The 11,549-nt window shown below is 40.1% G+C and overlaps 1 long non-coding RNA gene across 1 annotated transcript; it reads left to right on the top strand.

Annotated features, from left to right (window-relative positions):
• Window positions 1-948: 948 nt before the first annotated feature.
• On the top strand, window positions 949-4,920 carry LOC122557212. The gene is made up of 2 exons (XR_006313769.1): window positions 949-1,093; window positions 4,784-4,920. It is a non-coding gene; the product is annotated as an uncharacterized LOC122557212 (long non-coding RNA).
• Window positions 4,921-11,549: the final 6,629 nt, after the last annotated feature.

Here is an 11,549-nt window from a genome sequence, read left to right on the forward strand (position 1 = left end):
CCTCAAAAAACAATGAGGATGGGCCTCAGTCCTTTTTCCTGTCATCCTTATATACTTTTTAAATCAAAAATCACCGAAGGCCTTCATGAATGTATAATTAAGAAACATTAACATGGGTACATGAGGTATTTTCCTGTATTAATCAATACAGAAAAAGATTTGAAAACCCAGAGCTGTGATTGACCCTGTGGAGTATTTGGAAGGATAATGTGGAATGGGGGAAGTTAAAGAGTTTGAGAATTAAAGGTGTGATTAAAGAGCTGGAGTTCCTGGAATTCTAAAGGTTTCACATAACGTGTGTGCCTGACATTCTTCTGAGATCACTTTTTAAAAGACAAGGCTGTGGCTTTGTCTTATGCAAATATTTGGTGAAAAGCGATCTCATGTGTTCATTTTAGTTGTGATGAAAGATAAGTGAGCTGGCCATATTGGTCAATATTGGAATGGCCTTTCTTGAACCAGTGACCAGCACTGAGGCTGACATGATTGAGGGTGACAGTTGATAGGAAAGAGCAAATTATTCGAAAAGGGAGGGAGACAGCAAGCAGGAAACTACATGCCAATTATCTGAACAACTGTAATAAGGAAAATGTGAGTAGCTATTACTAAGTTACAACACTGCATTTAGATAAATTCAAGGTAATCAGATAGAGTCAACATAGTTTTTGTGAGGGGAAATTTTCACTTAACCAATCTATTGGCATACATGGAGGAAGTAACATTCTATTAAAAAAAGGGAATGTGGATGTGGATGCACTATACCCAGATTTCCAGAAGGCACTTGATAAGGTGTCACACCAAAGGTTACTCCAAAAAATAGAAGTTTGTTGTGTTGCAGATATTTACAATTGTATAGAGATTTTCTTCAACTAAAGTCAAATTTTTTATCAATGCACAAATTTGGAGCAGAAGGTCTTGACACTTTTATCTTTTATTCTTTAGGACTGACATGCAAGAAACCAAACTTAGAAAGAGAACATCTGATTGGATGGATCATGGTTGGTGTGGAGATGCAGCAGGAATGGTTGACTATCAATCTTGGTTAGCTTGAAAAAGAAATTCAATCGTGCAGATTGTTCAGATCATTGCCATGGTAAATGGTGTAGCAAAGTTCAGCCTTCATGACCCTTTTCTCAATGAAAAATGTGCAATGTGTGAAGGAATTTACTTATCCCACTTAGAACAGGGTCCTTTGTGTTAATATGCATAGTCTAGTATATACAAATGCATCACACCGCAAGCCCACCTAATAATTTTAAAATGGTTTCAGAATAATTTTTACACTGGATTTTTACAGTCAAGATTGTTTAAAGCTATTGTCCAACAGCAGAATCACATTTAATTATGGACATGATATTCTGAGATTGGCAAGCATGAGCTGGTTAAGCAAGATGAGTATGTGAATGGTCAACACGACATGCTTTTCACGAAGATCCAGCAACCTACATGTCTGGTGTTATGATCCCAACTGATGTTGTTATTGGATAATTCAAATCCCAGACTGAAATCTGGTGTGATAGATCATGTTATTTTTTGGTTTTAAAAAGGTGATAATTTACTGAAACACAAGCCACAGGTTTGGTTTAGGCAATAAAACAGAAGCTTATTCCATGGTTGCATAGCGATAATGTCACTGGACTAGCAATCCAGTACTTCACGTTAATATTTCATGTACTTGAGTTTTAATCCCAGTATGGCAGATGAAATTTGAATTCAGTTAAAAAAAACTGGAATGAACAACTAGCCTAATTACAACTTATGTAACCATTGTTGATTTCAATTTTTAAAAAGTCTGGTTCTCTAATGTCCTTTAGGGAAGAATATCTGAAGTCCTTACCTGGTCTGGCCTACATTTGACTCCAGACTCAAAGCAATGTGGTTGACTCTTGACTGTCTTCTAGGCACTTAGGGATAGACAATAGTCATGCTTAGTCAGCCTCGTCAGCAACGTCCACATCTCGTGTACAATTTTTTTAAAATGAAGATAAAATGTAATAAACCAAACTATTTACATATAACACAAATATAAAGATTTTGCAATACACAGTAAAATATAATCCCATTAATGCTATCAGTACTCAAATAACATGGAGAATTCCCTACTCCAAACCACATTGTAATTGACTTAGCCTTGGCTTCCATTTTTGGTCATGAGAATCTGATGGCATCTTCCTCCATTTGTCATATAACTGAACTTACACTTTTTCAACTTCACATAACCTCTCCAAACAATTAAAGCAAATACTTTTGATCTGGAATTTTTAACTAAGCTCCAGGCATTAAGGTAGCCTCTTTTTTAACAGGGCTAAAGTATTGCCCTTTTTCAGGAGAAACTGTTTTACATATCCAACTTCAGCCAAAACCTCTGCAAACTGGCCAAACTGAAACGAAAGGTTGCCTTTCCATGCCATGGGTGTTTCCTTTAATCCAAAGAAGAAAAATGTCCCTGGCCTTCGAAACCGAATTGTAATGCATAACTGCTTACTTTGTTTGCTTGTAAAAATCCTCCCAATGTAAATAAATTCCAATTAGTTTCCCTGAACTGTCTTTCTCAGACTGTTTACTAAAGAAGAAATCATCACGGCAGCCGAAATACAAATAAGTTAATCATTAAAGCACTTCAGACATATAGAAAACTCATAAGCCCCAGTTCAAAATTCAAAATAGCTGAAATAAATTATTTTAGAATATTTTAAAATCACAAACCTTACATCACATTGGCACATGGTAGATTCTGCGAGTCATATATCACAGTAATTATTTGTGTGATGATCAAAATATCATTTTGGCTTCATGTAACACCCTGTCAGTGGAGAAAACCCCAATCATGTGCTTTCTACAAAACAGACGTTTGAACTGGCTAGCTGCATCAGTTATTTAAATTGTTGGGCAACTTTCCCTTCCAGGGTAATCTGAGGCATATTGAGCACCATTCAGGGCTGAAAGTGCAGACCTACATCATTTTTATGAGCATGCATAATATATCCTGATATTTGCTACATACACTGCATGTACATAAACATTCAACGACATATCTATCCCTTTGTCTGATCGTAGCTGCCAGGAGAAAGTGAGGTCTGCAGATGCTGGAGATCAAAGTTGAAACTTTATTGCTGGAACAGCACAGCAGGTCAGGCAGCATCCAGGGAACAGGAGATTCGACGTTTCGGGCACAGGCCCTTCTTCAGGAATGAGCAGAGAGTGTTCAGAATCCCCAAGTGGAAAATGAAGTGTTGTTCTTTGAACTTGCGTTAAGGAACACTGCAACAGATCTGGGACAGAAATGTTGGTGTAGGAACACAGTGGTGTGTTGAAGTGGATTTCCAACGCCCCTCCTCCAAGTCCCTCCTCCCTACCTTTTATCTTCTCCTGCTGAACACTCTCTGCTCATTCCTGAAGAAGGGCCTGTGCCCGAAACGTCGAATCTCCTGTTCCCTGGATGCTGCCTGACCTGCTGTGCTGTTCCAGCAATAAAGTTTCAACGTTGATCATAGCTGCCAACCTTGTCATTAAATCTTTAAATGACAAGTCAAGAAAAAGTGCTGTGAGCCTTTAGGCTTTGGCTGAGAGGGCAAAGCACAAAAATGCAAGGCAAAGTAGAGGTACTGTGAGATTCCAAGGAGACGCAAAGTGATTGAGCACTACAACAGCAAGCAAGGAGCCCCAAGATGCACCCTGCTCCAATCCATGTGCTGGGTTCTTGTACTTGATCTCAAGTTTCTGGCAGCAACATTGCAGTGTGAGGTTCCAATGGACTCCAAAGAATAGCATGGAAGCAAATAACCATCTTGAAAGTGGATGAGAAATATGCCACGAGGGTGCAGTGAGGCTGGTACATGTCCCATGCCTATGGATGGTGGATGCACACTGTCACTGCCCATAGAGATGTTGGTAGCTGGTGTCCAAGAAACAGGAGCAAGCAGCAAACTGGAGCTGCCAGGTACCCGCTCTGATTTTCAGGTTGCAGATTGTTACTACCTAGTTTCAATCTGGCTTCAATACAAATGAGTTGAGATTAGATAGTCATGAGACCTCTCACCACTCAAGAGTGAGATTGTCATCTTGTCATTGAACTGTCAGTTGAAAAACCTATTGCTCTTGACATTAAGAATCTCATTTCTGCCAATCTCCCACTTTTCCCATCTTTCTCACCAATGCCCATGTAATTCAATGGCTGTGAATGAGTAAATGAGTTGGAACCAGTTCAGATAAAGTTTGTAAGGTTAATACCTGGAAATGGTAGATTACCTTATGAAGAAAGGCTGGACAGACTAGGTTTGTATCTGTTGGAGTTTAACAGAGTCAGGGGCAACTTGATTCAACATATAAAATTCTGAAGGGTCTTGAGTGTTTGAATGTGGAAATGATGTCTCCTGTTGTGGAGAATCTAGAACTAGAATTCAAAAACCAAGGGTCATCCATTTAAGAGTTGAGGTGAAGTATGAGATGAGTGTCATGAGTATTTAGAATTCACTTTCGGAAAAGGTGGTGGATGTATCTTTGCATTTTTTAAGGCTGAGGAAGGTAGATTCTTGTGAAGCAAGATGGTGAAATGTTTTTAGCCATGATCTTATTGAATGGCAGAACATGCTCAAGGGGCTAAATGGCCTATCCTTGCTATCTGTTGATCTGCTCAGATGCTAACTTCATTCTCAAATTTTAATTTCTCCTCATCCCAAAATCTTTCCCAGTACAAACAGGAGATGGTGTAAGCAGCTGCTTCTTGAGTCCATTATTTCCTTCACAACAATTTTACTCTGTCTTTTCTTTTTTCTCTTTTCAGGTACCCAAAGAAGAGTAACCTAGCCAGACAATAATGGATCAGCAAGTGAAAAACACTCATGAAAAGACACATAGAATACACAAGAATACAAGCACAGGCCATTTTGCCTAAATCCAGATTAAAAAATATTTTCTATATGTCCTTGAATACTTTTGAGTAGCAAACATCTGTCAATCATAGGCTTAAACTAGAATTGTCCTAGCACCCATTGCTTTTTCCACAAAACAGTTCCAAACATCTACCATCTGTGTATGAAAATGTTTCCTAACTTCACTCCTAAAAGGTGGTGCTCTAATTTGACTTGATTTCATGCTGCTGTCCACCAACCCAGATATTTTGAGTCAGACAATAGATCTGTATCAGGAGAGGTAACATACACAATTGATTACTGAGCAGGCAGGGTGCAAGGGTAGCACAGATGGTATTTCACCAGAGTTGAATTCACACTTAAGTTTTGCAACATTGGATGAGAACGTTCGGGCAAGATTCCCTGAAATCTGGGCTACTAGCCACGATTCAGACCCTAGGAGAAAGTGTGGACTGCACTTGATGAAGGGCTCTTGCCAAAGTGTCAATTATCCTCAGATGCTGCCTGACCTGCTGTGCCTTTCCAGCACCACACTCTCGATTATGATCCAGACCCTATCGCCCTCATGATGAGGACCATCTCAATGATCTCTCACATTCTTCAAATGAACCTGTATGCTCTAGTAGGCTTCAACTCTTTGAAGAAGGCTGCCCTCCATCTGTGCAACCTCCAACCTGTCAATCAGGCTTCCTATATCGAGTTTTGAGAAGATTTATAGCTCAGGTTGAGGTTCTGGATGTAGGTTTGCTCGCTGAGCTGGAAGGTTCATTTCCAGATTTTGTGTCATCCTACTCGGTAACATCTTCAGTGGGCCTCTGGTCGAAGCTTCGCCTGGAGGCCCACTGAAAATGTTACCTAGTAGGGTGACAAAACGTCTGGAAATGAACCTTCCAGCTCATCGAGCAAACCTACATCCAGGCTACCTATATACTGAAATACTACTTAAAGGAGACCTGCATTTAAATTCTGCAAGATTGCCTAACAGCTAATCCCTCTTTACACAATTGTTTCTAAACTAAAATTATGTGGGTTTCCTCTGGGTGCTCCGGTTTCCTCCCACAGTCCAAAGATGTGCAAGTGAGGTGAATTGGCCATGCTAAATTGCCCATAGTGTTAGGTGCATTAGTCAGGGGTAAATACAGGGTAGGGAATGGGTCTGGGTGGGTTACTCTTTGGAGGGTCAGTGTGGACTTGTTGGGCCAAAGGGCCTGTTTCCACACTGTAGGGAATCTAGTGTAAATGTAATGCAATGTCAATGGTTCTACAAATTTATGGGAATAATTTACGTGTCAATAGACTAGCATCAGGTAGATAATGGCTCTAACTCACTGCCAAATTTCCGTGAAATGATGTTGCTGATTATTACAACCATTATCCCTTTTATGTCTATGCATTAGCATGTGTCTAGTGGAAGATTAAAAAATCAGATTTTGATGTGATTTTTATCTTGGTCAAAACAGTTGTAAGCTTATTTCAGCTGATGTGAGAAAAGGCCTTTGGAGAGCTTCAAGATCAAGCTTAAAAATGTACCTTTGAATAACATCACATAATGGAGAATGAGAGTTTTATGTTTTCAAGTTGCTAAATGATTTCGGTTTGACCAATATTTGCATGTAACTTGATAGGCCAAAAAGAAATTTACATCAAATCAAAAGGATGTGTGATCCCATTTGTCAACTATCCAGCAAAATAACTGCAGGTTTTCCATAAATCTGAGGAATTATTTTGTATTCCGCCTTATTCAACTGACTCAAATTAAAAAAGAGAGGATTTGAGTTTCCTGGAAAAGGAAGTAAGTCTCTTACAAACCCTTTAAAACTTTCATTTTTGGAATTTCACTTTAGAAATCTGTATAAATTGGCAATGCAGCTTGTGTTTGTTTTAGTAGGAAGTGGTGTTCTGTAGCTATTATGTTTCTCTTCTGCAACAGCAAGCCCTAAGATTCAGATACTACTTTCTACATTTCTATACACTACATTTTGCCCATGTTAACTTCCTAGCCAAAATGCTCGGTTTCAGAATCATATTACTAATTTAAAATAAAACTGGCCCTAAGAGTAATTCTATGCTCAAGGAAGTGGTAAAATACAATGTTGCCTTATTTTACTTTTGCAGGCTTCTGACTATCAACTGGGCTCAGACTATTGGTGATAACTCCAAAGCAATTTGTATGTTCATTCCTTGGATCGAATAACGTCCCCAATTTCCCTTATTAGCCATGGTTAGGCCACTTATCCAACTTTGTGCAGAATTCTTTGCCTTTCACTTTCCTCATTTCCCATTCTGTCTTTAATTTTTCCCTTGTCTCTCTCTTTTGTCACCATTCACGTTCCCATCCTCCTGTTATTTTAGTTTAAACTCTCCACAACCTTCTATCTTTTTGGGATTGATGCCTCACCTTGAGACCTTTACAACAAACTGCTAACTCAGCTTGGTTCCCTAAACTCAAATCTTCAAAAACCTTGTAGGATGTCTTAACGAGTTTTGAGAAGATTTGTAGCTCAGGTTGAGGTTTTGGGCGTAGGTTTGCTCGCTGAGCTAGAAGATTCATTTCCAGACATTTTGTTGCCTAATATGTAACATCTTCCATGGGCCTCAGACGAAGCAATACTGAAAATTCCTGCTTTCTAATTATATGTTTGGGTTTCTTTGAGTTGGTGATGTTATTTCCTGTAGTGATGTTATTTCCTGTGGTGAAGTCACTTCCTGTTCCTTTTCTCAGGGTGGTAGATAGGGTCTAACTTGATGTGTTTGTTAATAGAGTTCCGGTTGGAATGCCATGCTTCTAGCAATTCTCACACATGTCTTTGTTTGGGCTTGTCCTAAGACAGATGTGTTGTCCCAGTCAAAGTGGTGTCCTTCCTCATCCGTATGTGAGGATACTGGTGAGAGAGGGTCATGTTTTCTTGTGGCAAGTTGGTGTTCATGTATCCTGGTGGCTAGTTTCCTGCCTGTTTGTCCAATATAGTTTTTGTTCCAGTTCTTGCACGGTATTTTGAAAATGACTTAGTTTTGCTTGTTGTCTGTATGGGGTCTTTTAAGTTCATTAGCTGCTGTTTTAGTGCGTTGGTGGGTTTGTGGGCTATCATGATGCCAAGGAGTCTGAGTGTCTGGCAGTCATTTCCGAGATATCTTTGATGTAGGGGAGAGTGACTAGGGTTTCTGGATCTGGACCTTTCTTCTAACTGACTTCTGAGCAGCTCAGGACTTTTCCCTATCCCTGACTGCTTAGAGGCTGCTAATAATAGATCCTTGACAGTCATAACCTCTTCCTTCCTGCATGAAATTCAGAAGGTCTCCCTACTATAGGGACTAACTTTGAACTGCCTGATCGCAATTCATGTACAGTGCAAATGTAAATGAAGAGTGACCTGGTGATGGAATACTGGCCTCTGTGGGGTTACTTCATACTGTTTTGAATTCAATATTCAAAGTGACTTCCAGACATTAAAAAGCATGGGTCAGATCTTGACAGAACTGAACTATTAAAATCCATTTTTCCTCAACTTTAGAACCCCAGTGCACAAAATAATGATAATTTACAATTAAACTTTATAACATTATAGTCTCAAAGTAGTCATGGTAGTTATTGGTGCAATTTTCAAGTTTTATGTTGCAACTTAAATACAGATCTCCATATCTGTTCCACAAACAAAAATAGAAGTATCTGGAGGAAAAAAGTCAAAACAATGGCACTTTTAAAAGGGAGGTGAACAGACAAAAGCAGCACATGGCCAGGACAGTGCAGGACAGAAAGAGAGAAAAAAACCCACACAGCTAAATGACACAGCAGTGAACCTGTGCAGTTACTGCCTTTGCCGTTGAATTCATGTATTGCTGGACCTCAGCATGTATCTGGGAAAATTAACAAACAGTGAAATTCACAACTGATCTTGGAGGAACTTGTCCCTAACCAACAGAGCCAATGCAGAAGGTGCCTCAGGACGTCCTGGGAGGTTATCACTCAAATTAGCTGTTGAACAAATACCACAGGCCACAAGGATTCAGAAGCATTCTCATTGATGATGTGGAGGGTGCATTGGGAGAAGAAAATATGCCCTTTAAAAAGGTCTCCTCCGATGGTCACAGAGATCACAGCATAAAAACAGATAAGTGAATTGTTTTAAGTGTGGTCTTGTAGCCTTGCTATAATTCCACAGTAGTGAGTAGAATGGGTTCTTTCTTGATTATATTTTTTATGGAGATATATCTCTTGATTTAACTTAAAAATATAAGCCATAAGCATTGAGTTAGCCTGGAGCAGTGTTTCATAGAGGAATAAGACAGGGCTATTTTCAGGGTCTGGAGATTGGAAAAAGAAAGAATGACTCTTAGTAGAGTGATATGCTCTTCTTGTCGGATGTGGGAGTTCATGGAGAGTTTATGGGTTACTGAGGAATACATCTGCAATAAATGTCGTTGGTTGCAAATCCTATCAGATCAAATGAAAGGGCTGGAGAGGCAGTTAGAGGCAATGAGGAATTTACAAAAACAAGGGGGTGTGATGGATGGCAGTTAGAGGAAGGGAGAAAAGTCGCAGATGAAGTCACATAGGAAAGGTAAGGGAGGCAGGCAGGTAGTGCGGGGGTCTTCTGTGGCTATCCCCATTTCAAACAAGTAGGCTGTTTTGGAAAATATAGGGGGTGATGGATTCTCAGGGGAATGTAGCACGAACAGCCAACTTTCTGGTATTGAGACAGGCTCTAATATACTGAGGGGTATGTCAGGTTCCAAGAGATTGATTGTGTTAGGGGACTCTCTATTCAGAGGCACAAACATTTCTGTGGCCAACAGTGAAAAATCAGAATGGTGTGTTGCCTCCCTGGTCCCAGGATCAAAGATGTCTCAGAGAGGGTGCAGAATGTTCTCAAGGGGGAGAGGGACCAGCAGGAGGTCATTGTACATAATGGAACCAACCACATAGGAATGGAAAAGGTTGGGATTCTGAAGGGAGATTACAGAGAGTTAGGCAGGAATTTAAAAAGGAGGTCTCGAGAGCATGGATTAATCCTGGTGCTACAAGCTAGTAAGGGCAGGAATAGGAGGGTAGAGCAGATGAATACATGGCTGAGGAGCTGGTGTATGGGAGAAGGAATCACATTTTTGGATCATTGGAATCTCTTTTGGGGTTGACATGACCTGTACAAGAAGGACAGATTGCACCTAAATTGGAAGGGGACTAATATACTGGCAGGGAGATTTGCTAGAGCTGCTCAGGAGGATTTAAACTAGTAAGATGGAGGGTGGGACACAGTGAGATAGTGAGGAAAGGGATCAATCTGAGACCGGTACAGTTGAGAACAGAAGAGAGTCAAACAATTAGGACAGGTAGGGACAAAGCAGAGAACAAGGTAGGACTGATAATTAAACTGCATTTATTTCAATGCAAGAGGCCTAATAGGGAAGGCAGATGAACTCAGAGCATGGTTAGGAACATGGGACTGGGATATCATAGCAATTACTGAAGCATGGCTCAGGGGTGAACAGGGCTGGCAGCTTAATGTGCCAGGAACCAAATGCTACAGGGAGGATAGAAAGGGAGGCAAGAGAGGAGGGGGAATGGCATTTTTGATAAGGGATAGTATTACAACCTTACTGAGGGAAGATATTCCTAGAAATACATCCAGAGAAGATGTTTGGGTGAAACTGAGAAATAAGAAAGGGATGATCACCTTATTAGGATTGTATTATAGATTCCCAAATAGTCAGAGGGAAATTGAGAAACAAATTTGCAAGGAGATCTCAGTTATTTGTAAGAATAATAGGGTGGTTATTGTCTGGGATTTTAACTTTCCAAACATAGACTGGGACTGCCTTAGTGTTAAGGGTTTAGGTGGAGAGGAATTTGTTAAGTGTGTGTAAGAAAATTTTCTGATTCAGTATGTGGACATACCTATTACCGAAGGTGCAAAACTTGACTTACTCTTGGCTAATAAGGCAGGGCAGGTGACTGAGGTGTCAGTGGGGGAGCACTCTTGGGCCATAATCCTATCAGTTTTAAAATAGCGATGGAAAAAAATAGACCAGATCTAAATTTTGAAGTTCTAAATTGGAGAAGTGACAATTTGACGGTATTAGGCAAAAACTTTCAAAACCTGATTGAGGGCAGATGTTCACAGGTAAAGGGACGGCTAGAAAATGATAAGACTTCAGAAATGAGATGATGAGAGTCCAGAAACATTATATTCCTGTTAGGGTGAAAGGAAAGGCTGGTAGGTATAGAGAATGCTGGATGCCAGGTATAGACAGGATAGATCGAGTGAATCCTTAGAAGAGTATAAAGGGAGGGAAATTAGGAGGGCAAAAAGGGGACATGCTTTGGCAAATAGATTTAAAGAGAATCCAAAGGGGTTTTACAAATACATTAAGGACAAAAGGGCAACTAGGGAGAGAATCGGCCCTCTCAAAGATCAGCAAGGTGGCCTTTGTGTGGAGCTGCAGGAGATGGGGGAGATACTAAGTGAGTATTTTGCATCAGTGGTTATGTGGAAAAGGACATGGAAGATATAGATTGTAAGGAAATAAATGGTGACATGTTGCAAAATGTCCATTTTACAGAGGAGGAAATGCTGGATGTCTTGAAATGCATAAAAGTGGATAAATCCCCAGGACTGGATCAGGTATACCTTAGAACTCTGTGGGAAGTTAGAGAAGTGATTGCTGGGCCTCTTGCTGAGA

Source organism: Chiloscyllium plagiosum, chromosome 15 (assembly GCF_004010195.1).
Source record: "Chiloscyllium plagiosum isolate BGI_BamShark_2017 chromosome 15, ASM401019v2, whole genome shotgun sequence".
Classification (NCBI taxonomy): domain Eukaryota; kingdom Metazoa; phylum Chordata; class Chondrichthyes; order Orectolobiformes; family Hemiscylliidae; genus Chiloscyllium; species Chiloscyllium plagiosum.